The sequence below is a fragment of the Tribolium castaneum genome, chromosome 3 (genome assembly GCF_031307605.1).
Source record: "Tribolium castaneum strain GA2 chromosome 3, icTriCast1.1, whole genome shotgun sequence".
In the NCBI taxonomy this organism is placed as follows: Eukaryota; Metazoa; Arthropoda; class Insecta; order Coleoptera; family Tenebrionidae; genus Tribolium; species Tribolium castaneum.
The window spans coordinates 14,540,744-14,567,425 of record NC_087396.1 but is presented as its reverse complement, the minus strand read 5'-3'; the positions used below and the strand labels follow the sequence as shown (position 1 = coordinate 14,567,425).

At 34.8% G+C, this 26,682-nt stretch overlaps 1 protein-coding gene and 1 long non-coding RNA gene across 2 annotated transcripts in view; one reads left to right on the top strand and one right to left on the bottom strand.

Moving 5' to 3' along the window:
• The window catches only part of LOC664460 (hemicentin-2), a 229,093-nt gene that overhangs the window by 34,241 nt on the left and 168,170 nt on the right, over window positions 1-26,682 (top strand). The window lies entirely within an intron of this gene.
• LOC107398229 (uncharacterized) lies at window positions 24,300-26,232 on the bottom strand. Its single transcript, XR_001575142.2, has 2 exons — window positions 24,582-26,232; window positions 24,300-24,525 (listed from the first exon to the last, which is right to left on the bottom strand). It is a non-coding gene; the product is annotated as an uncharacterized LOC107398229 (long non-coding RNA).

The following is a 26,682-nucleotide window of genomic DNA, read 5'->3' as shown; positions in this document are numbered from 1 at the left end:
TTCATAAAACCGGCCATTAAAGCTTAGGTCGTTAACAGCACGTATTTAAAAGTCCACACTTGTCGGATTCATCTATCTTATCTGCGAAAGTTTCCCTCTTTCGTTGAAAATAAGAGAGAAGATTACACTCGAGGGGTATCGCTGATGATACGACTCAGACTAATACGACTTTTTGTTTTATTGTTTTTCGTTTTCTCAATAAAGTGTCTCTTTAGTCCTGATGAACACATTAACCGGGAGCCCGTGAAGGCCATATTAACAGCCTGACCAGCCCGTCTTCGATCTCCATTTAACAGTAAAATCTCCAACTCCGATTCGACGTAACAACATTGCCCGGAAAGCACGGCGAGAGTGCACGGAGGTATGTTCTTGGCCACAATGGCGTCAAAGCGGCCTTTGAAAAGTAAGTTAACCGCAGCAACTCTTCCGAGGGCATTATTTCGTGCCGGCGCTCAAAATAAGCGTAATTTCTCCGGCGCAAGGGTGCACACAACTTAATGAAATGAAACGCAGTAAACAGTAAAGTCGAAAGAGAGACGAGAGCCATTGAAAACCAGGGCATGTAAAGGAACAGCCATCAACCGCCTCAGTAAATTCACTTTGCACGATCGCTGCTTTCTAGGTCCTGCTTTGTATGTAAATAAGAATTTTCTTTTGTATTGTTTTAATCTGAGTTCGTTTTTGAGCAAATTCTTGACGATGTTTGAAAATCGCTGATTCTCTCTGCCTCAATCACAGCGCGGCTAGCCTAACTTTCGCAGATGTGCAAACAAACGCTCGCTTGCTTTGCTAATTGCGAGTTTTTACACAAAGTCGATTTTTTGAAAGCACCGGACGCCGGCAATCATTAAAAAACAAACAGTTTACCAAAGAACGCAGTGTCGACGGTCTTGGACATTCATTATTTATATTATTATATTACAGAATTTAATTGCATAAAAGACTTAAATACCGTAATATTTTAGTCATAAACAAAGCCTGAGTTTATTTGCGAAAATACAAAGACTAATTATGCTTTTTTTATTATAATTAAAAAAACACCCGATTTAAATTGGTAAAACCAGTTTATTTTTTTGAAATACGTTAATTTAGTAGTGTCTTATGTTATTCTTAACTGTTTCTTTTCAATTTTTAGTTCTAAATGAGAAAAACTATTTAGTGTCTTTTTGAACTAATTGCCGAGAAGGTTTCATTAAGGTTTTTTACCATTGCGCAGTAAAATAATAATTTAATAAATTGACTTTTCAACTCATTAACCACATTATTGGCTCTTTGTGACAGGCATTTCAATTTTTTTAATGATATACCATTCGCAGATCATTCTTAATTTTGTAAGAAGGCATCAATATTGTACAAATTTTTTTTCTAGTCCTCCTCATTTAATAAATGCACCAACATTCAAACTTTTTCTTTAGGAAAGTTCACTAAGTTACTACTCCCAAAAGTACAAAAGAAATATTTTGATACTTTCTTTGTAAAGTTCTTTAGTAGGTTTTGAGAGTATTTGTTTTTTTTACGTTTAATCAGAAAACAATATTTAAAATATTAAAAAAAATTTTTTCGAGAAATGTTTGAACTTATTCTGAAATAAAATTAACTAGACGCCCTCTAATGATGGCTTTTGAACTATGTCGGAAACAGTAACGCAATTTTCGTTTTTTCACATTTAATTGACATTTAATATAACAATTTTGCATGTATAGTGTTAATTACTTACATTATAATCACTTTAAAAGTATGTGGCGGTAAATACTAGCTTTGACTTTGGTTCTGCGGTTTTTTGTGGTATAAAGTGTTTATTGTTAGAATTTGAAAGTGGATATAAAGTGAAAAAGATTTAAATTTGTGTAATTAAAGACAATTACTTAATGGATCACAGCGAATATATGTTGGACTCGAGAAACCAGTAAATTAATGTGTGAATTTTAGGTAAAAATTTTTCTACTAAAAAAACATCAAATACTCCGTTAAATCTACAAAACTACTATAATTGTTTCAAACGGTAGGCTTTTAAATGTCTTTGTAATAATTTTTCAATAAAGAAAGTGAACCAAACAGTCACTCGTTATTCGTGTTTTCCTCGTTATCTCTAATTTGTCAACATTTGTTTCTTGCACCAAAGATACAATAGTCATTCTGCATAGGCAATGCAATAATTATGAAGCCTCAAAATTCGTACAATGCTCAAAATATCTAACATTTTTCCACCATTTATGGTTACTGTTTAACGGTAATTTTACTTCCGAATTCTTCTTTGGAAGACAACATGTTACTTTGACTCAAGATGATTATTTTACAACGTGAAACGTTTGATTTATAGACTCTTTAATATTTCTAACGTATCGTTTATTGTCAAAATTCTTCTTTTTGATTTCGATTTTTTTGAAGCTTGTTTGGTATTGGAATGAATGGTCAGAACATCTACAATTTGGAAACAAGTATTTAAATGGTTATCAATCTATTTTATGTGTTTTTTGGTCAGGTCAGGTCAGGTCAAAAAAGTTGTTTTTCAAGAAATGTTTGAATTTGTTGTTAATTTGAATGTTAGAGTAGAGTTTTTGACTTGATGATTCACATCCACTTTATCAAAAACTTGACGTCGCACTATTTTTTTAAAAAGGAAACGTCAGAGGTCTTTTTAGATTTTATGGACAAAATGTTATTTTCAGTAAAGATATTTTTTAGTTTCCAACGTGAAATAGCTTTACATACCGTTTCAAATTTCTAACATAACGTTTGTTTGTTCTTACTGATTTTGATCTTCACTTTGAGGCCTTTTTATTGTTTATCAACGAGGATCTAAATGTTTATCAATTCATGTTTTTGGTACTCAGTTATTAATAATGGAGTAACTTGTCTCTGCCTTTTTATCAAAAATGAGACAGAGGGTGTTGTAAGTCTCAGTTTGAGACGAAAGGTTATTCTGGCACTGCAGTCCGCGTAATTAGAGATTATTGTATATCTGCTACCTACACCTCGATATGTGTACTGGCGTAAGTGGAGCTGCAAAGCATTTCCGAGTCGCTTAACGGTTGTGATTATGTGCGCTTATGTACGGTCATGAATCATCCCGGTCTGCTGGCCAGGCTTTGGCCCGGGCCCAACTTCTGGCGAGGTGCTGTGTTCGGAATTAGTGGCCTGATACTTATGGAATCTACTCTTGCAACGGCTTTTCTTTGACGAGCTTATCCGGCCGCAGACGGTAACGGCTAATTTGTTCTGTGTTTAGAAAACTTCCTCGAGCTAAATATCGCTAAATCTTTACCCAGTCACTGTACAAACTGGTTAATGTGAGCATTGGAACACTTTCAATGGACACGTGTCTTTGATCCGAGATTAAAAGAGTTTCACTTGCGACACGGCTTCAAGTCGCATGCAAATTCACCCCGATTGCGATCTAACATAACACTAAGTACGCAATTAAAATAAATTACACTTGAAGGCTACATTCATGTTGTCGGAGCGTTGCAAGGGTATTTACAAATTTTTAAATTAAAGTTAATTTTTGCGAATAGCGCGGTCTGCGGCATAAAGTCTGAATGTGATGGCGGTGAAAAAATCCCGATTTCTGGATAGTCCATAAAAGTGGCGTCGATCCTGGCCATAACTTTACAAATAGATATTATGTAAAGTAAGTCAGAGATGCCAAATGGTTATGGGTGCATAACGCTCTGTTTGATTTATCGTCTGCGCGATACGAAGCCAATATGGCATTAGGGAAGTTCCGCTTCCGGCCGAGGACCTGCCACCACAACTGGCCACTGACCTTGTTAAGTACATCCCCTGGCAGCCGCCTAATTACTTACTTATGATTTAGTGCCCGGCAAAGACTCACAAATTGCGTTATGAATATTTAAGCACGCGCTAAAAAATTAACGAAATGCAAGCGCCAACAAAAGATCCGACTATTAGTTGTACGTAAACAGGATACGAGAAAGAAGTAAAGTGTTGAATGGCGATATGCTCGGTGGCAGTCATTGTTAAAAGCCGTTGTTGTCATTTAGCTAAGTGCCGTGTTCCCTTGGATAAACAAACAAGTCCACCATTGTAGCAGGAGAAAATTACTGAAGAAACGGTGCGATGAGATAAAAGGACGAGGGATCTGACGGCTGCAGTTTTTAGCTTTTTTGCACACTTCCGGTTTACTTCCGCCTGCGCTGCTTACATTGTTCTTGCGTTGTTAAAGCAAGATGAGAGAATTGGCATGGTTAATGCTAACTTCTTGTTGCCCTAACATCATGTTACTCCATCGTTAAGATTGTAACAAGTGCATTTTGACTCGCTGAGCACGAAATAGAGGATATCCCGGCGCATCCGCCATTTTTGCTCTGTTTTCAGTGCGACCAAAAGTTTATATTTGAATTAATAGTTAGCCCGAAGTGTCGGAATCAAGTTTGCAAATGGCATTTCGTAGCACACACCCCGAGCAAGCGTAAACAAGTTTCCTCTTATATTTTTTCTTTGACGTCGTAGCTTTTAGACGACCTGGAGGGAAAGTTTATCTAAGCGTTCGCCGTTTCATAAATAAACCTGGTCGTAGTATTGTTAATGATGTTTTTTTCTTTCTTTCCAAAAACAAAAACTTTAAACGGTATAAGCAAGTCATTCGTGAAATACCGTAATTTGAAGTTTATATGTTATAAAACTCTTCTCTCCATTTTCTTACAGGCTCTTTCACGAGCAACCAACTTTGATCATATCAAATTCAAAGTAAAATTTCAATTTAAAATTGGGAATGAACACTAAAGACGAACAGCGGTTTCATTTCATGCCAAACTTCATAACAATCTTCTTAATGGAAAACGGAAATGTTCCGCAACATATATCTGTGTACTTCCCCTGCTGCCCTCCAGCAATTAACCTTTTCTGTTATGCGTTTCGTAACAGATGAGAGCATTATTTGCAGCTACAAACGCTGATTTTAATTTTACCTAGCATAATAATTCTTTGCAAGAATTTTTTAAAACCTAATCAGCTTACACACACTCGGAAAATCATATTTAAAATAAATAACGTTCTCGTTTTTGCTCCAAAAGATTTTATTTCTATACGCACAAACATTAATGTATTTCCCTTCTTTTACATTTGTTTCAAAGCAATGTAAAATTACGTAATTGAAAAAAATCGTTAAAATATGTGCTTTCTGGAGTTGCTGTTTAATTTAACGATCATTCTAAGTGGTTGTGGTTTGGTCTAAAAAGTTTAGTTTAGTGTGTGACTGAGGCTTGGATTTTTGGGCTTGGGGAGGGTCCGGCAATTAGATATTTGGGGGTGGTTCTGTGCAAAGGAGAGTTAAGTAAACAGGCTAACTGCTAACTGGGGAAGTTTGAAAGTTATTGAATGGATGTTGGAATGGCCATCCTTGTTAACAGTAACCGTCCGAGCACACACTCAGGATTCCAGAATATTCGTAAATCAAAGCATTCTCTGATTACAATGGTAGATTTAATTGTTATAACCGGAATTCCAGTTTGTACTTGTTTTGATATAATAATATGGAATTTGCTCAGTATGTGGCCGCATTCGGATACTGTTCTCCGATTTGTTTAAATTTAATTACGCTGCAAGGATTCTAGAAATATTACGGCGCGAGTTTCCGAGGTTAAAAGCAATTATTAACGACTGTTTCGGACAGACTTGGATTATGTGTATTTAAATAATAAATCCACTTTAATTGAGATATTGCTTTGAAATCTAGTTTCGAATATAATTCGGCGGCTCCCTGCTGGAATAATTAAATTTCGCGTTTGCTCGTTTTATCATGTGCTGGGATCGGAAACAACACTCGATATGGACCAACGAACAGGGCTAGTTCACACCAGTGTCATGCGTTCGACCACGATCTAAACAAGATTTAACTCCATTATGTTGTTACAAACGCCCTCATAAATTGCCCCAATAGTTTCATTCATCTCTATCGGCCACTAGTTCATTTTTCACAATTCGTTTATCGCTATCAGCAAAAATTAATAATATACTAGGGCTAGTTATTTGGGTTTAAACGATTAATATATTATGTTACTCTATAATGTACAGTTCAGAAAGACTGAGAAATTACTTTTTTTTTATTAATAAGTCCAGCAAGCTGAAAACAGAGGAATTGACCAAATGAAGGATGACCTTAGGACACAAAGTCCATTTTTTAATGTTTTGAATCTTCATAGGGTTGTATGAAATGAAACATTTTTATTCATAAATTTTTTTCGATAACAGGTTTTCTTCGATTTGTTTAAATGATCGACTTCAACTTACTTTGTTGCATGTTGTAATAAAGAACGCTATTAATTCTTGCCCATTTTTGTAGAAGTGATTTAATATAGACTTTTTACGAGTAGCTTTCCGGTTCATATGAGTCACCGATGTAACTTGAACTGAAAAATTCTTTTATATATATTTTTAAAGATATTTAAAGTCATTTCTCGAAAAATTCCACTTTCTTTAACACAATATTTTGTTAATTTAATTACTCGAAATATATATGTACTTGCAAACTATTAAATAATAAAACCAAAATTTCTTTCATTTTTTGATAGTTGAAGTAGTTTGTTGAAAGCTCACGTTTTCAGTGAACTTACAGAAGTAGACCTTCAAAGGTTGGTCTAATACTAAAAAAAAAACATAATTATTTAGATTGCAGATCTGATATGACTAAAACAATTAACGTCTTTACCTAAAATGTGCGGATAAGTACTAACCACGCTCTAATATTGTATTTGTATTTTTTTTGAGAGATTTAACTGTTGCATTACGCATTTGTATTACTGTTATATTAGTAATCTTTACGCAGAATTGTTGTAAGTAACAAAAACAAATAAACATATAATTGTTATTTGCGAATGACATAAAATTTATTTTATCTAACAATGATATCCAACTTTTACAAAAAGTGCTCTGAAAACGAAATGCTTTTAAATACTGATAAATGCTAAATAATAAACTTCAGTAGAGGGATAATACTCTTAAGTCATAGTTGCAAACTTAATTCGAATGTGTTACCAACAATTTCACTAATAAAAAATCTTGGATTTTCGTGGATATCACTATGAAAATGTTGTCACAAGAGCTAATAAAGTTCTTTGCTGTGTTAAGAGGTATGGGAAAATTTCTAAAAATATTTCAATACTTCACTACAACAAAGACTTGTTCGCTCTGTATTGGAGTACAATAGCATTCCATGTTTACCTTACAATGAAATTTTCATTGAAAAAATTGACATTGTAAATTTTTTAACTTTATAAAATGGAAACTTCCGTCCACAGTTGTAAAACACAGTTATTGTCACAGTTTAAGCAATTCTGGTTTTACACTGTAGGAAACTAGAAGAATATACCTTACAATTTGTTTTGTTTTTAATGCCTTCAACAATGTTATTGATGCTCCTAATGTTCTTAGTTTACTAATAGTTTATTTCCTCAATATTCTGTACGAAAATCTTATTCTCTTATATTGATTCTTCTACATCTAATTTTTCCTTGCGTTCTCTCTTTAATACTGTTCCTTATTCATGCAATCTTTATTGTATAGCTTATTTCAAACATATGTTTACTATTGAAAAAAAAGTTCATAGGCGTTGTAATAAAATGTTTTTCAAACCCACTGTTTCTCTAACTAATTATCTAATAGTATAGATTTTTTTACTGATTGCTCCTCTGTCTCATTTAAATGTTCTGTAAAAAATGTACTAAATTGTTGAATCTTCTTGTACTTATATAAATTTTAATAAGATTTAGTACCGTAAATAAAAATTTATTATTATTATTATTATAATTTTTTTTTAAGAGAAAAACAATAATGGTTGTGAAACATATTTCTTAAGACGATAAAATTTCGTTTTACCATAAAGAAAACAGTAGATAAAATACGATTTTATCCTTGTTGATGGAATAAAAAACGGTTAAATTTGATGCGAAAACAAACAATTGTTTTTAAAATTATCATTTTGCAATTTTTTTGTTTTTCCTGTAATGGACAATGAGGCCGATAAAATAATTTAAATTGGCATGTTCCGGCTCATTCCGGATGTGTTCTCGGTAATCTCTTCGTGCGTCCGTGCAATCTCTGCTTAAATATGCATAACGTGACGTCCCATCGGTGTTGACAAGCGTCCACTGCTGACTGAACACGACAGTTCCATCGGCCTCAAGTGTTCGTGACTGGTGGCCAGCCCCGCAAATAAAAGACGACCACATAAACAAACCATAATCTTAACTTGTTAGACACGGTCCGGAACATGATAAAACAGTGAAATAATAATGCAGTAGAGCTCCGGTGAATTATCAGCTTGGGGTCGGATTGACCGCGTGTCCGATCTAGGATTCTGCGGTTTCAATTGTTCGTGACCCAGAGCTTTTCGGATTTCTATGGGTACAAGCTTGAGCTAATGCGGCCTCAGGTGAAATTCTAAGCGTGCTTTTGATCGTGCACGACGGGCTTTAGCCGCAGGCTAACTCTACTGTGTTGTTCAACTGTTTCAATTGGGGCAATTATCGGAAACTTGACGACGAGACGAGTGCTGGGCGCGAACAATATGGTTTAGGGCGGAGGGTTGTTGAGTTGAATTAATCGCAAAACTAAAATGCCAGATTTGCGTAGATCTTGAGAGAAAAGTGCACGGGGAACTTACTACAATGTAAATAGGTCTGGCGGAACGAGCAAACTATTCCTAATGAGGCAAATTCACATTAAATAACTATTTTGCGTTACAAGAGCAACTTGTGGCAAATATGTTAATAAGAACTGATAATCTAGGTATCTAGTAATTGTGAGGGCAACTAAAAACGCAACATTTAGACAAGATTGCTTCAAAATGTTATTGGTATCAGGTTTAAGAAAAACAAGAACTTTAGGTCCCTAATGATTTTTATTCTTGATTATGATTCTGATTCTTTAACATGATGATAAAATCTTAAAAATTTCAGAAAACCTCTCGAACCTTTGATTATCAAATGCAACAAGAATTATTACCTTATTGTAAAGAGTTCAGGAGCTGTGATACTATGAATGAACTGCTGCAAATGAAAATTTGTCCAAAAAAATGAAATAAACAAAACAGTATTAGATAAGTACTAACCATTAAAGGCGAATTCAAAAATACAATAAAAATAAGTGGTCGCTATTTAAAATTTCAAAGTTTTCGCCAGTTCTCATCGTTCGGAAAGTTCAACTATTTTGAAAATAATTTCGTTGAATTTAGAATGGTCGTTTTGAATCGTATACAAAATTTTATAACTGAAATTAAAAAGTCTCACACGTATAAATCTATAAGTCTAATGTAAAATTCATCTACTTATCGCATTTAGAAATAAATTTTTTCAATGAGAAAAAATTGTTTCTGTGGAATTCTCGGAAATCCTAACAGAAAATTCTACAGATTTGCATCCTATTAAGAAGATCTAAGAAAAAAACTTTTTTTGCAAAAAGTCAGTACGTACTTCAACTCTAATGATATCAAAACTATTCGACATGGTTTTCCGATCAATAGAGCTTGGAAAATATGCAAAATGCATACAAAATGCATATACGTATGCATTATTTAACAAAATTCTGTAAATGCGTATGTGTTTATTAAACGTACAAAGTAAAAATTGTTGTTTATCAAGTTGACTATGGAATTCAAATTCAATGTGCCGCTTCATCCTAATGAGTATTGTAGTTTTTCTGTCAAATCATGGAATTAGCTTTTTTCTCACTTTTTTGTGTTTTTATATTTTTATAATTTTTGTTGTGTATTTTTTCATTTTTGGATTCGAAGCTTTTTGCATTATTTTGACGGATCTGTTAGTTTGACGGTATTCACGTTTTAAAGTAAGCGGCACACTATGTTTAAATTCCATAGGTGGCTTGATGAACAACAATTTTTGAACATACTGTACATAGTGTCAATGTTTTTCGGCAAAACAAATTACTTAAAAAATACTTTAAAAGTATATATGTATAAGCAAATAGAAATGAACTCGTATCTTCCACTAAACGATAAGCATAAGAATTTTCTGGATTTTAAAAGAAAGTTTCTGATAATGAATTACCTACGAACCTATAATTAAACGAATTTTAGGAATTAATAAATCACTAACAGGATTTACTTTTAGTTTTTAATAGTGTGGATAAATTCATTCTGCTAAAAAATTCACGATAACCATATTTTTTGCCCTGACATTACAGCTGACATCTAATTCTTTCAACTTTTCAAAAATGTACAATTAATTAGTTAGTTACAATTTGTATTTCTAAATCAACAAATTTCAGCAGTAAAAATATTAAAAATAACTGAAAATAAAATAACAAGAAAGCAATAAATACATTTTAATTTCTTTCAATAAAGTATTATTTGCCTACGAACTATTTTTTGGAGATAGAACTTATAAAAATATACAGGGTCGCTAAAAAGTATGAATACAGCTAAATATTTTCAGAGCGGTTTAACAGAGCACCTTGAAGTGTGGGAAACAGTTGAAGGTGTTTAAATTCTATCATCTGCTTTAACTTTTTAAGTTTCTGTCGTCATTTATTTTAAAAATACATGGCTAACTTGATTTATTTTAAATGGTACCAAGGGTCTAATTTAATAATTTTTAGAAAGGCATTTTTTTCCTAATTCAGTGATGTAACGTGTACCCCCTTTATTTTTATTAAGAGGTAAGAAAAATAATAATTCAAAAGTTTTATTCAAGATTTCTCGAAAAGTTAAGCTAAGTAGCTTAGTTAAACGTTAGCTTAACGAGAATTTTTGAAAACTTGGAGGAAATAAGCTATTTGAGTAAAAATGATAGCTGTGGAGAAGGGGAGTGGCATATTTCTGGTTTATTTGTACGCAATTTGAAGCGAACAATTCCGCAACTATTAGTTGCACATATTTTAATTAAAGCCTGGATGCTGGCTGTTCCAGAGCGCGCGCAAACCGGAAAACAGATTTATTCGAAATGCGCACAGCCGTAAAAAGGAAGAAATTAAAGCGAGTTATGGGTGTAGATGTTAATCCGGCAGCCGCGAACACCTGGTTATATGTATTGGGGGGGTGAATTTACCGTAGCCAAGGGGCCACTTTGAATGACGCATGGCGACTAGTCATAGCCACAAAAGCTCCGACCTCTGCAGCCAAGTCGGCATTCACTTCTACAGCGTATTTCACGACTGACTAATTTATTTCGCTAAAACTTCCGTCGCCATTTTCCTCCATCGAAAAACTTCAAGATGGCGGTTGGTTTGTAGGGCACATGTCGGCCGTAGTGGTCCGAAGGCCGGCGAGGATTAGCGATCGGACAGGTCGACGTGATTAAACTTGCCGCTGACACACGTCACTTTGTTGGTTAGACGGCACACGACACAGGACTGTAATTAGGCCTTCACGTCTCTTCACTCGCAAAGACAAACTATTATTCGAGAAGTTGGCATTGCTGATGTCACAGTCTTACTTATGTAGCCCCATTCTTGCTTCTCTCATGCTCTGATGTCTTAATGGATATAGAAAGTCGGAATTAGTTTCTGCAAAGCTTCCAACTTTTTTCATGCTTGATGCAAGGACGTAATTCAATTCGAACGAGACTTATCTGCTACAATTTAAAAGTTAATCCGCATTGTGACAACTTGACTGTTTTGAAATTATATTACATTTCATCAGGCGGCGGACTAAATTAAAAATTTTCAGGGAATTCTTCTACACATTGTTGAATGCATTCAGAATGGATCCTCAAACTATCCAAAGACTCGTCAAGCAAAATTAACTTTAAAACTATGGATACTCCGAGCTTTTTACTGTGATTATACGCGTAGTTATTCCATACCATTTGCTCCAATTGCTGTTCTTTCCAGATTTTAGATTTTTTTTGTTAGATTAGAAATGCAGCGATGTTGTAAAAATGGTGGATGCGCCGGGATAGTCATAAATGGTCTAATTTTAAAAATGTATAGAATGTGCAGTAATTTTATTTTGCAACAAAAGTTTTCGTCATTTACCTCTAAATTTTTATATTGGGTGTGTCAAATTCGCAGATAGACACTAGTTAGAGCTATACAGCTTCCTATTCTGGACAAAATATTTACAAAACTTTTCGTTTTGTAAATAAAGACTGAAATCAAAATCCAATTTTGTATTATATGGATCCTTATCCACAGGACCTTCTGTTTATCCTTTTTTATCAAAATTTTTGTTAGCAACTTATGTCAGATGTTTATGTCGAAAATAATTTCAAGGTTATAATTTTTGTCAAAAGAATAAAATGACATAATTTTGCGTCAAATTTAACCAGGGATGTAGCAAACGTAAGAATTTTGGGATTATTATTAAAAAAAAGATAATAATTGAATGCTTATAAAAATATTATTGTTCACATTTCTGAAATTTGTCGATATTTATTTTAATATTAAATACATAACTTAAAACATACTTCAATGCTAAAAATGTGACAATTTTTAGTTAAACATCACGTTCCAAAAATTGGTCATCGAGAACCCTTCATATTTCCCGTCATCGTCTTGAATTTTCAAAAAAAATTATATTGAAAGTCTTTTCGTGTAAAAAACGTAACAAAATCGTGAATTTTAATACCTTATATTTTGAAGCAGAATCTGAAGTTCACGTAGAAGCTAAAGGCGGCCAAGCAGCGACAAGTTTAACTTTCCTAAAAATTAGACTCAATCTGCGTATTTTGTAAATGCATAGATAAATTCCCAAAATCTCATAGATTTTGTACATAACATTATTTAGACAATTCACTTTTCCAAATGCTTGTTAACAATAACCGTAAAACTTTGCAGAAAAGGTTCAATTTGTCTTTCTTTAATCGATAATTATCATTTCTTAAACTTAAGGGAAAAATGTTTATAATGAAGAGTAAAATTCTTGTAATTACAAAGAAGTCTCTTTTAAAATGTCGAGTTTGTATCAAGAAAAACTGTGAATTGACGACGACTGTCAGTCTAAACCATTTTTTTTAATTTATTTGATTTTCGCCAAATTTTAAATGTAACACCACTGATTTCTGTCCCTATTAGTTTTTTTACATATTCCAGCGGACGTATGTAAAAACTACATGTTGCCAAATGTTGCTGCACTTTTAAACTAGTGTTTTTTTAACTCAAGACCAAAGACCAAGTAAATGTTTTCCTACAACATCCTACAATCATGTAACATTAACACAAAGTAAACGCGTCTGCTTTTCCTATAGTTACACATTAAAATATGTAATTTTTGAAACTTTTATGAACTGCCGAATTATAAATAAGAAGCAATACTTTTTTTAATTATTTTTTAGTGGTAAGTAATGCCACTATTTTCACCCTTAAGTGAACAGCATAAATGCTACCATTAGCTTGTGCAAAAATGGTGGATGCGCCGGGATAGCATGACTCAAAGCCATAATAAAAGTTTTTTTTTAGCAATTCCGTGCATGAATACATTTTTTAACAATACGATAAATACTCCAATCGTAGCTCATGTATTAATTATCTGGCTTTTTCGACAATATTGGCAGAATAAAGTAAGTGTTTTTAGATAATTCCAGTTATTGTTTAGGATAACTATAAATTGCTTTTGTTTGAAACTAGTGTACGATCCGTTTTATATGCGAATGTCAGATGTATTTCCGCATATTTTTCTTGAGGAAATACACGTTTTATTTGATTTAGATTCGGTTCAAATGTGCAGCAATATTTAGTGCGGTTGTGATTGGTATTGTTTGTGGTAACTGATGGTACAGTAATGATTTTTGACGTCTATAAGTGGATGCTGTCGTAGGTGTAAACGTGCAGTGTTTAGTCATTTGTTTTGACTGAAGACACAATGAGATAATAAAGCCTTGCGACAGGGAGGGCCGTATTAATCCATCGTGTATGCAGCAGTAGCAGCAGCAGCAGCAGCAGGAGAGAGGAGCCGGTTTCACCCAGGAACAATGGAATTATGTGAACTGACGTAACGCAGGAATATAAAGGACGAGTAATTTGGCGAAGCTCGTTATCATTGAATCTCTTTGAACCGGAGCAGATCCTTTGTAACCATACGTCTCCTCCGTCATGTATGACTGGAAGTTGTGATGAACAGCCTCTGGAAACAATCTGATAAGAGCTTAATCGTTTGTTTTCTCGTGAACGCGACGAGGATAATTCATAATTAGCACCCCTTAATCAATGCTGTGAATTAAAAGTGCCATTGAGTCGAGTTCCCACGTTCATTTCCTATTCATTCTTGAGCACTTTGCTTCATTTGTTTGTCTCATGCCTTATTCACGATATCTATAACTAGGTGTTGATAAATTATGGAGGGACAAATGGAAGTTCGCATCCATTAAGCTCACAGCCTGCTACCTCTCGTTATTCTAATTGCTTCTTTTAGATGAGGCTGCATTCGGCTGCAGGCGGGACCCTTCCAAAGCCTTTTCATAATTTAAAACGACTTGAAAGATCCAAGCCTTACAAAAGATCAAAACAGATCAAAAATTCCTTACACCGATGCTCCTTTAATTAATTATAATTACTAAACTGCCGAATACAAGCAAAATCAATCGCTATATCTGCTCCTGAAAGCTCTTCACTTTTAATAGAATTAGCAAAAAATAAAAAACTACACCGGAACTTTCCTCTTCATTTAATCTTCCAACTCGGATTACAAGAATATTTAAAGCATGAACAAGCACCTACTTAAGTAAACAGGAAAATTTTCCCTCCAGCACAGGTACTCTCAATATTAAATACTGCTATTTGCAAATCGTATAAATTTATTAATATAAAAATAGATAAAAAACATTGCGATGTCAAGAACAAAATTACTTTTCTTTGAAAAAAGGATACAATTATGTATAGAGTGGGAGTACAATTTCAGTTGTGTTTAAAATTTTGAGACATTTCAAATAACTTTTGACTCTAAAAACTATTGTTTTTACGCTTAAGAGATCGTTAAATTGACATCCTGTGTAAAAATTTAATTGTTAAAACTTGTTCAGTGAGATTTCTATGGTTTTAATAAACTTAGCCTTCTGCTTGAAGATGCGTGGATCGTTTGCCTTTGTTGGGGTTTACGTGTCCGTGGAGCTAAATAAGCATCCCGGTGAGTATTTTATCGGTTATTTTGCGTCGCATGACTTCATCTAGTAATAGGAAGGTGATCGATCACAAAAAGTGCAACGGACGGCAAATATTAGAGTCGTATTTTACGCTTTGACATGCGTCAACGTCGGCCAAGAAGACACCCGCGGCGAACGTGCCGGATTTTTACAAAGCTGATCACACGGTATATGAGAGATTCGGGCTGGACAAAGCCGGTATTAGACATTTTGATTTACGAGCAAAATTCTACACGACAGGGCAAATATCGGCAATAATTTCGTATAAATGTTTTTGCAGAGCGGAGAACAAAAAGCTGTTGAAATATTTAAATTTTTTGAATTTGTCGCTGGCTCTTGGGAAAATACAATAAATAGATCACGTAAAAAGCGGCTACAATAATTCTTGAGATGATTTGAGTAATGCGGAGAGAATATTAAAAGGGGACGGTTGTTTGGCGGATGATGAGGTTTGGGGACGGGAAAAGTTCAATTAAATAATGTGCACGTCTTGTCCGAATTATGCTCGTGTATTATAAAGTAAAAATATACCTAAGGGTAATGATTAAATCTTTGGGGGGAACCGAAAGAGAAACCAATCCAAAACGTGAGCTGGGAACGTGAAAAGTCGATAGAAAGCTTGTATTGATGGGTTATTTCCGTGTCACAACGCCAATACGTGACTCGCTGTTATGGATAACAAGGATGAGTCCGAACCACAAAAACTATCATTCGCCAACTAATTGGTTTCTGATATATCTGCAGGAAGGATTAGCGATTGTTAAAATGTGGACGTGGACCACCTTGCCAGGGAATTCAGAAATAGTTTTTTTTTCTTCTAAAATCTTAGCAAAATAATGTTTTTAGAGTAAAACATTCACAACTAGATAAAGCTTTTTAAGCTTGATAAACAAAGTTTCTTGGCTAAGTTATTTTGCATTTACGAACATTATTTATTCTGAGATAATAAGAAGCGAATGAGTATTAACTTTTTATTTCAGAGCACAGCAGGTTGACTTGCAGAGTTCAAACCACACACATGTTTGACTTTTCTCCATTTAACTTTAACAAAATTCTGTTTTTTCCTGTAATTATTTTTTAATTCCGCATTTTCGGAGCGCAGGCCCCGTGTTTACTCAACATATTTGTTTTAATTTTGTTCCTGAGTATTTAATAAAGCATCTTTTGAAGTCGGAACGCAGCCGCTGCGTATATTCCCCTAAACCAAGTTTCGTAGTAAAAGACAAAATTTTTAAAATTTCCATCAATGGAAAGAGCTCGCGTCGCCGATTAATTTCGAAAGGTCCGTCGGTGTGCATGACGTCAGGGCGCGTATGCAAATTGGGTTAAATAAATTTACTTTGAAAACGTGCATTAAAACTCTTTTAAGCGCCGGTAGGGGTGGCGGTGTATTTGCGTAGCTCGTATGAGGAGACATGGCCTCTGAAAAAGCGTTTTTAGGCCAAAGCGACGGTGTTGACACAGGAGAGCAAGCTGCTTGAAAATCTATCCATATGTATGTCACCTCAACAGCAATCGCATGATGGCGCCCGTATTAACAACCGCACTCTCTATACCTTTCCCTAAGCTGATTACAGCCAATCCTCATCAAAAACACAGCCAAGAATAAGAAATGTTGGAAACGCTAATGAACCGCCCGAGCGACCGGAAGCGTTTTTACACGTACTTAAGAAGAACGACTGCAGTTGCGGTTTTTAACAGAAATATAAGAGACAAAGAGGGCGAAGAGTCGCTCAAAAAAGCGACAAACCGAAATAGAATTTATCAGGGCGATTGCTTTTCCGTGGACTTATCAGGTTAAGAATTGTTCAAAACCGCTTCCTTGTTACCTGGTGTAAGCTGATTAGGAGCGGCCTCAGAAGTCTCGTAAGAATAAGAAACGTGGATCTGCAGCCACTAATGAACCGTTCTCCGGTCGCGTTCTTGTTGCCTTATTTTTGCAAAAATTTACACCGAACTACTCGATGATAATCGTTTATTCGCTCAAACTTACCGTCTCAAAGAAGTAATTAAGGAGTTGTGGCGAAACGAGAAATTTTGTCGTTAGTCGCGCTGAAATCTCTATTAAACAGTCCGGCCTGTAATTAATGAGTTTGCGATTTTCGGAATCAATGGACCGGAAATCGAGGAGGTAAATGTTTAGTTTAAGGACTTATTAATGCGCATGCTTAGAAAAGTTGAATTCTTTACAGCGCTGATGTCAGATTGGGCACGTTACTTTCTCATGTGATAGGCAACTTTTACAGCGTACTTGCATTCGTATTATCTAGATAGTTACTTGATTATTGCAAAAATACAATTTTATTCATATTCACATTTAAACCATATTATAAACTAAATAATCTCACCATAAACTTAAACGCAAAAATTCAATTAACATAAGATATATGGTATTCAGGATGGATTGGTTATTGTCAACAAATACATATAATTATATAAAAAAAAACAAAACAAATAAAACTTTAAATGTAAATTAAATGGGGTATTGTTTCACTATACATAACAAAAATTCATTAAATAAATAATCACGAACCTGGCGAAATTTATTTCGCCAAATAAATTCGTGGAGATACGAAACAAAAAGATCTTCTGACGTTCCAAATTGCCGGCGCAATTTGTGCTTCGTTCTCATCCAGAGATTCTCTACATTTTGGGTGTGAATCTCTGGATCATTAGGATTGACAAAATTCTGCTCATGAATGATAACCTGTGAAATAGATATGTAAATACAACATGTACATAACCCTTGACAACATAATTAAAAAATTGGCTAAATATTTAATAATTAATATGTATATTGTAATTAATAATTTTACCTCGTTATGATAAATGCCACCACCGATTTGGTTTAAGTCATGGTGAGCCCTCCAACCATCGCTCACAATGATTGTGCCAGGTTATATAAATCGAAATATTGTAAAATTCTTAAATACCAAGTAAGTAAAAAAAAGAACAAACTCAAAAAAAATTTTGTAAAATATTTCCTGTTAAAAAAAAAGAATTTATAATTTTATAATTAGCGTAAGCGTAGGATAGATGTCATTTACGCAAGGAAAAAGTACCAATCAACTAAAATGCTAACTACCCCAAAACCATAAGCCACGGTCATTTTCACATAGTAAGATAATATAAAACAGCAAACTATGTATCTACAAGCCATACCATTGTGCAAATAATCACCATATTTACCTTCTTATTATATTTGTCAGCGTATTCGCGGTACGATCTGGCACTTCTACTAAGAAGCAATGTCCTGTGCCCCTTTCTATGCCCCCAAATACCCAATGTCCTGGTCACCACTGTCCGCGATGGTATTTGCGGTGGAAAAACTTGCTCTCATCGATTTCTACCGTTTTCAGTTCCCCATTCACGTCAAAGCCCCCTACCTCTGAAGGATGATCGACTAAAAATTGCTCGCAGATATCTCGGCAAAAAGAACACCAATCTACAATAGTATTTCGGGTATTTGAAGAGATCTCTGCTTCGCAAATTATTCGAAATTGTTCGTCATTCCTTGCCCAACCATAAACAATTGTAACAATTTGCTCCAGAGATAGGTGACTTCGAGAGAAAAACGAATCTTTACGGAGACTTGATGATGCACCACAAATTTTACATTGCCACCGAAATCCATCGCCTAATTGGTGCCGAACGACAAAAGACATTGGTTCTTCACAGGGGGCACATCTGAGGCTATTATGGATTAAACGATGCCTGGCACACCACCGAATAGAATCAGTTATACTTTTGAAACTGAGTCTCTTATAGTTGAAAAATTCATTCCTTATTCCATCATCAGTTAATATTTCGTCTACATTAACAATAAACGTATTCGCGGGTACACCTCGGCCACCCATGTTGACTGAAATAACTTTCCCGCGTATTTGTCCAGCAATTTGGCATCAGCGCTTACGCAAGTGCATTCACTCGCACGCGTCGGATTTGGGACATGCGCATTAATAAGTCCCTAAACTAAACATTTACCATCGAGGAAGTTAATTTAATTCAAATAAATAAATTGGGCCGTGTTTGTGTGGATTCTGCAGAATATCTGTTTGAGGAACGAGTGAAAACGGAATCGCTGCCGACCGGCGGTATAATTAGCTCGTTTTAATTGCACAGTCGGCAACTTCGGTATCTCGGCGCAGAGTTGCACAAAAAACACGTCATATAATGCTCGGGAGGTTTCCGAAAGCTCAAATAACTGATGATGCATTGGTTTTCCCTACTTCACTCACTACTTCACCTGGACTCTTATTATACGGGAGTGTGCGATGACGGAAGAGCTAATGGAACATTTCGAAACCAGAAGAACCACATGACACGAAACGACTTGGTAGATGATGCTTGAGCATCAAGACGTAGCGGAAGCTCTGCGCATTGCCAGACAAAACAAAAAGGATTATTCAACAACTGGTTTATCAAATTTCCCACATGCAGTCGTGCTCTTAAAAACGTACAGTAACAATTGGAACACGGTAGACATTTAAAAAATATGAGATGGTAAAATTTAAATAGTTTTGTTGGTAACATTTTAATCCTCCTTTTTAATGTCTGAATCATAGATTAGTATATTATTATACGATTTTGATTAGACGACGTTCTATTGTAGCACGAATAGTTTTGGAGCACGACGAAGGAGTGCCACAATCAGGTCTTACATAACGAGTATAATATACTATTTTTTCTACTTTCTATTTTAGTTGTTTGTGTTTAGTTTAACTTATCAGAATCTGTTCAAACTATTTCCTCTTAATTTTGTTAATTATTCAGGTTTTATCAATAAACAACTTGACGCTGTTGACAGATCACATACTAAATTACAGTGTTGACTGATTGGCATCACTGCCAATACAACTCCCAAAAATTTACTCGCATTTATTTTTTTCTATTCCTGACAATCTTCTCTTAAAATAATTAGCTCTATTCGTAGTTTTAGCGATCGCGGATAATTATGTACTGTTATAGGATTAAGTAGATGTAGTTAAAACATAATTGTAGCAGATTTTGGTTTACAGTCAAGTCACTTTACCTTCAATATTGCTTTATAATTCAGTTTAGAAGCACAAATATGGAAACCATTATTAAAATTAACAAGCAAAGCGCCATATAGCCCTAGCCAAAATGTTGAACTTTATGATTATCTGTAGAACACATATACGAGTAGATAGCATTTATGAAGATACGATACAAGTAGAGTTCTCAGAAAATGTAACAACCAAAGCCACGTATAATTTTGTATTAAAAAATCGTATTAGGACACGTTGCCGTTGCGGCAATAGAGGGAAAAAGAAATCCGTGAACCTTAAGTATTGTAATCTAGCCAGTAAGTTTGTCGTGTCTCAATTAGAGCAGCCGTCACAACCGGTCCAATCTTGCAACAAAGAACCTTGCTTAAACTTTGATTAAACTCGAAATCAATGTAAATTACATTCAATGGTCAGCAGGCTTTTAGTGCGGTAAGATAATCGAGCAGCCCCACTATTGATTCCCTTCATTTCGTCGAGATAAAAAGGGTCAACGCGGCAAAGTAGATGATGCCCTTTATTGGCCTCTCGCAGTGCCACGCATCCACAATGTCACACAACGGGGGAATTTTGCATTAGGCCGTTTCGAGATTCATCTTAATATGGGGGCGACGGGGCGTCCAGACAATAACGTCGTAAATTACGACTTGGAGCGGTTAAAAATGCCTCTTGAAACCCTAATTGCCCGAGTTGACAGTTTCGATAAGACGGTTTTGTCTCTGGGTAATTGGTTGATAATTAAAAGTAAATCGGCGGCGATGTTGATAAGACTTAATTGGGTGCAAAATGCGCAAACGCTGCTTGGGATACATTTATTCTCGGATGATTCGCAGACCGGCAAACTGATTTCCCACAGGATCTATGAGGGTATTAGACAAATAAATACCGCTAACTTTGCTGACGAGCTCTTTTTATACAAAAGCTGTTTGTGGGAATCGCCTCTCTAGAAAACCACGGCTTCTACAAGATTAAACAATATCCAGAACGGCTGAACGGGATCTATACAATAAATATGATAAAACAGCTTACTGTATTTGCCGAAGTAATCGCAATAATAGCATCTGCAGCAGATCGCTCACGTTATATTTATGTAGCAAAAAATGTTAAAACCCGTTAATTTCTTTTCTACAGAATCGATAATAATTAAATATCAAATGTTCCCATAAATAGTAAAAATACAAATAGAGACAAATAGCTATGAAAGTAAGAGAATGTCATGTCAAACGAGTGAATCAAGATGAAAAACATATCACGTTGGAAATAAACAGAACGAAAAAGTCGTCAGACGTCGTGAAAATATAACAACATTAACAACCTAGGGAAATAAAACAAGTATTTAGAAAGCAACATTAGCTGGTAAAAGAGTACGAAAAAACCTTTAAATTTACAATAAACGAGTGCTAGCAATAGTAGGCTAAATGAGTAAAAAACAAGCTTATAATTTTTTTTGAATTGTTTTTTTCTTTTTTATATTCGTCAAATCGCGAGACGCTACTGAACATAATACTCCTTTGGCTTGTTACATGTTAACAAAAGCATTTTTATAACAATAGAACTACAAAAAATGATTTAATTAAAACCTTTGTCCAAGAAAACTTATAATATACAGGGAGAAGCCTTAGAGTTTTTCGTAGCTTAAATTAAAGAAAAAAATTGGTTGGAACTCTTATTATTGTTCGTTCAAATAATGCGCGCTTTGTAAATTTTTTGTAGCCGTATAAGCGGTAAAGGAATTAAAAATACATGAAAAAGAGTAGAATTTACAAAAATTTATTCATTTAATACCTAACTGTCAAAAAAATCCACCATCCGCTTAATGGAAATTATATTATTAACTCAGCTTAATACCGAGTGCTCAAAAACCGGCCTACCAACTCATTGGAGTGTGGTAGAGAATTGCTTACATATAAAGGTGAAAATAGTAAAAAATTCTTTGTATTAAAGTTATTGATAAATAACGAATTTTATTTAAATCATATGTGACAACGTTGTCTAACAGTTGTGATCGCATCAGAACTTGATCAACAATAAAAATAAATTATTTTTGAAACCGTTTCCTAGGAAATAATTCCCAGTGTTGACACATCTACAGATTGTGATTTTTTTGATTAATTTTATTTTTTTTAATTAAATCTGCTAAAGTCTGATAGGAAATTTAAAAATAATTATTTATTGTTGTGTTAGGGAACGATTACTTTGTGTGAAACATAAAACCATTAAAAAATAATGAAAACTGAAGAAGTTTACAAAATAAGTTTGTAGCTCCATATTTTTTAAAATATGACTTTAGGAATTTTTTCAAGATTTTTTCCGTGATCTACACATGCTTCCTAACAGCGTATCACTGAGTTGGTGCGCCAGTTTTTGAGCACTCTGTAGATCTAAAATATTAACAGCAAAAACGTTTTTTGAGAAAATTTGTCAAGAATTCAGTCTTTAATTAAAAAAAGAAGTAATATCAATTGTTTAATGTGGCTTGAATGATTGAGTATGAATTACACAACAATTGAGAAAGTATCCACATTTGTGGGAATAATCTGGCGGCAAATCTTGGAACCCTTCCGGTTCCGAGTTATTGCTCCCGGAAAATGCCCCTCAAATGAAAACCAATTAATTCTTGCCGGAGCCGACTGATAATGACTCGCCTTTTGAAATAACAAAGAGCCGGAATGTCTTTGTGTGAAAAAATATGATAAAAGGCGGAAATCAAGTCGACGGCCTTTGAGAAGAATGCGCCACCGCAACGCCTGTCAACGCAAGAACTCTAAACATGTTTTCAATTGAAACTGTAGCGCCGGGGTCTAGGCTAGACGTTGCAGAAATGCAATCAGAAACGTCCGTTTTTCGCTTAGATAAAACACAAAGAGAAATATAGGCCGCTATGACTGGAAGAAATGTGTTGGAAAGACAAATTCCCTCGATGACATTTCCATCTGTACGACTCTTTTCAACGCTAACATTGAATGATGGCGATTCGCATGCATCATCGGCCGGCGGGACCCTTTCTCTGCGACGAAAAATCGCAATTCGAAACGGATGTGTCGATAAAATTAGAGGTAATCGGCTCGAAAACCGCGCCAGGTTGCTGAACAATATGCCTGCAACAGTTGGCTGCACTATTTTTTAAAACAAGTGACAATCCATGAAGTGATTATTGTGCTAATGATGATGATGGACGTGTGGCATATTGATTAGGGCTCTAATAGCAAAATTAAATCTATTTCCATACTGTAATAGATATTATATTCTGTTCTAGCAAACTGGGATGGCCTTGTAATGATATTCATGTCGTACATTGACACCAAGGGCCCGTTTTCTAAAAATTACAAGTTGATTTTTACAAGTGCCAAGTAAATCACTTGTAAAAAGTTTTATGAAATAGGCCCCAGTACGTAACTTGACAATAAAAAGCTTCCCTTGTACTTACACTACACATGAACGGCTACTATAAACTGAAAAACAATATTTGAGAGGAAAATATTGCAACGTATATCACTGGTAAATGGAGAAATCATGTTGTGTTGATAAAATTTGTTATAAAATCAATTTACATTCCAGTAAACCATAGCAGGCAAGGCTGCTTTTCATTTAATAAGTAAATTTAATTAAAACATGCCTTGCAACAAAAACTCAATTTTGACTTTTTTATTTAGGAACCTACTTATTTACTTTTACATTTCAGTGTTAAAATTCTTTATTAGAGTTTTAGTTTCAGATTGTTTCGAATTATTAGATGATGACTGACTATTTATGGTTTTGTAAACATTTTACTAATATTTGAATAAAAATTATTTTTGTAGACAACACATTTATTATGGCGTAACTGTCTATTTTACGTTACCATATTCTTTTAGCCTTTGATATTGTATGATTGTTTTTATTCCGTCTGCGAATATTTTTTATTTCTTAACAGATATTAGTTTTTAACTTGCAATGTACTGTTAACGAGCTAAAATTTGGGTTCTATTCATGTTTAATGATTAAACTCTATTCGACATTCTCGAGCACAGTAATTATTACACCAATGGTTACTGAAGTCTTATAAATTTATATTTAACGTTTTGCAATAAGTTTACACACTCTTTTTTCAATACCTTTAAAGTGCATACCTTCAAGTCGTGCCGCAAAAGCTTACAATAATTTTGCTAGAGTAGTTGCATTTGCTTCAATATTACCTTCAAAGACTTCAAATACGTAACTGAAATTGAAATTTATAGAATAACCTTGGTACGAAATTTATTGTATTTTGCATATGTTATAACGATATAACAAATTGCTTCATAGGTTTTTCCTACTAGGTACAGCGTAATTGCGAGTCACTTTTTACACAAAGAATTATCTTATTTCACAGGATCGTAACCACCACTAATTCTCTCACAGTGGATCATCTTTTTGGCAAAAGTATGAGGTAGTTGAATTCCTTTAAGTAGTAAGTCTGTAAATTCCTAAAATGTGACGATCATTGATCAACCAAAGTAATTCGATACAATAATTTACTTACCACACACAAGTTCACACACAGTGCGAGTGGATAAAGAAAAACATATCCGAGTGCACTAAGAAGTGCTATGATAAAAGAAAAACAAAAAGGGACAAACCAAAAAATAAAATATATCGGATTTTTTGCCATTATGACGTGACAAAAACGTCACTGTCTCAGAATGACACCGGTTTTACTTCCCGAAAAGAAATTACAAAATTTTAAATTGAAAAAATGTTAAGATCAAAGAGTAAATATTAAAAATGTCACCTGTGCCAGGTTTCTCTAAAAAGGACTACGGAGTTAACAAGTGACCTAACGATAGCAGTAAAGGCGTTTTCGTGTATAAAACCATTCAGACTTATTGAAAACATGAAGCTTTAACGAAGTTGTGCTAAAGCCAAAAACATAACATGACTGTTTGTCTCTTCTATAGGGTAATATCTGCTGGAGCTTAAAAGTTGAAACAGTTTTGTAATGTTCAAGATGAGCAGATGAAGATTTAGCTTGTTGAGCACCGCGATTCTGGTTGTTTTCTCCCAGCAATCAGCTCTCACGTAGTCGTCACATGGCATTTTACCAACTTAGTATCGTTAACACAATTTCGCCAACTTATGCTAATCACATTACTGGCGAACGCTCGTGTGGATTTATTTGGTGGCAGTTTCGCTGGCTCACTGTGTATACGTCGTATTCGTATTTGTTCAGGTCACGGCTCGAGGGACAGTCAACTGGATCCTAGCTGCAGATTATTGGAAACACAATGCGTATAAGTCACAAATAATTGGTAGTGACTAGACTGCCAGGATATCGGATGCTGCAGCAAACCTCCCGAATTGACCTCCATTGTCTCGGTGGCAGCTCGCTTACGTCTCGTTAAAGCAATCTTTCGAAAGAAGTCGCCTTTATTTAGGAAGCGTTTATTCCGTTTGCACTCTCGGAAAAAAATCGGCTCCGTGCGAGGTATTTTAAATCAGAAAACGCGCCGCGGAAGGCAACACAATCCGACATAATGTGGCTGTTTTTACATGACTATCCACTTTACCCTGCTCCGTATTATGCAAATAACAAGACATTAATGCAAATATCCCTCCGCAACTACAGGATATTTTTAAGAGATGATACACAGATAGAACCGGGGAAAACATCATGTCAGATAGCACTCGCCGAAACCGGTCGAAAGCCACGCATAAACAGACCTTAATTGAAAACGCCATAATAATTTGCTTTTTAAAGCCCTAACAGTGCCCCACAATTGCACAATAAACAAAAAGAATTTTTCCTCCGACAGAGCTTCGCATTTGCTCCATTTTTAAACGGCAACTGAAAGGTTTCGCTTAATTATCCGGCCCTAATTTAATTTGCTTAAACATTGCGACCTTTCATCCTGGATTTTTTCTTCACAATTATTACGAGAAGGTGGAAGTGACAGTGTCTGAGCGTCGTAGCTAAAGAGGAAATTCGTAGACAATGGCACAATGAAGCTCAGCTTTCCAGGACTAGGCGAGCACCAGGACGCGAACGTTTCCTATATACACGGGTTTTTTCTCGAAAAACGGAGGCGCTTTTAAAGATAATGGAAAGAATTTTCAGCGTCTTTTGTGCGTTCCCTTTTATAACTTTAATTTTTGTCCAACTTCCGTTCCATTATTTTCCCGTTTAACCGGCTAAAAATCGCTGCAAACATTATATTAAAATTGAGAAGGGGATAGGCTAAGCGGTCTTGCCGGAAGTTTTCACTTGCTGGAGCTTTTTAATTGCGATGTTTATTGTAAATCCGCTCAGACACAAATGTAAACACAGAGAAAAAATCTGGCAGAAAATAAATATTTTTTTCTACAGCCGTCAAAAAATCGTGACATTTATGCATGGTTACCTATGCGCGAAGTTTGACGTTTTTTCACTGTGAAAAAATATTATTTTTTCACGGTTTCACAGTGAAAAAATAATATTTTTTAACTGTGCAGGCAACTCGATTTTTCAGATCATTTTGTTCCAACTTATTTCTGTTACAATTTTAGTAACACGAAAAGACATCAACAGCAACCGAAATGAAGAGACGGATCGATAATGAGAGGTAGTTTTAAAGGTTTTATAATTATACAGAACAATATTACAAAAC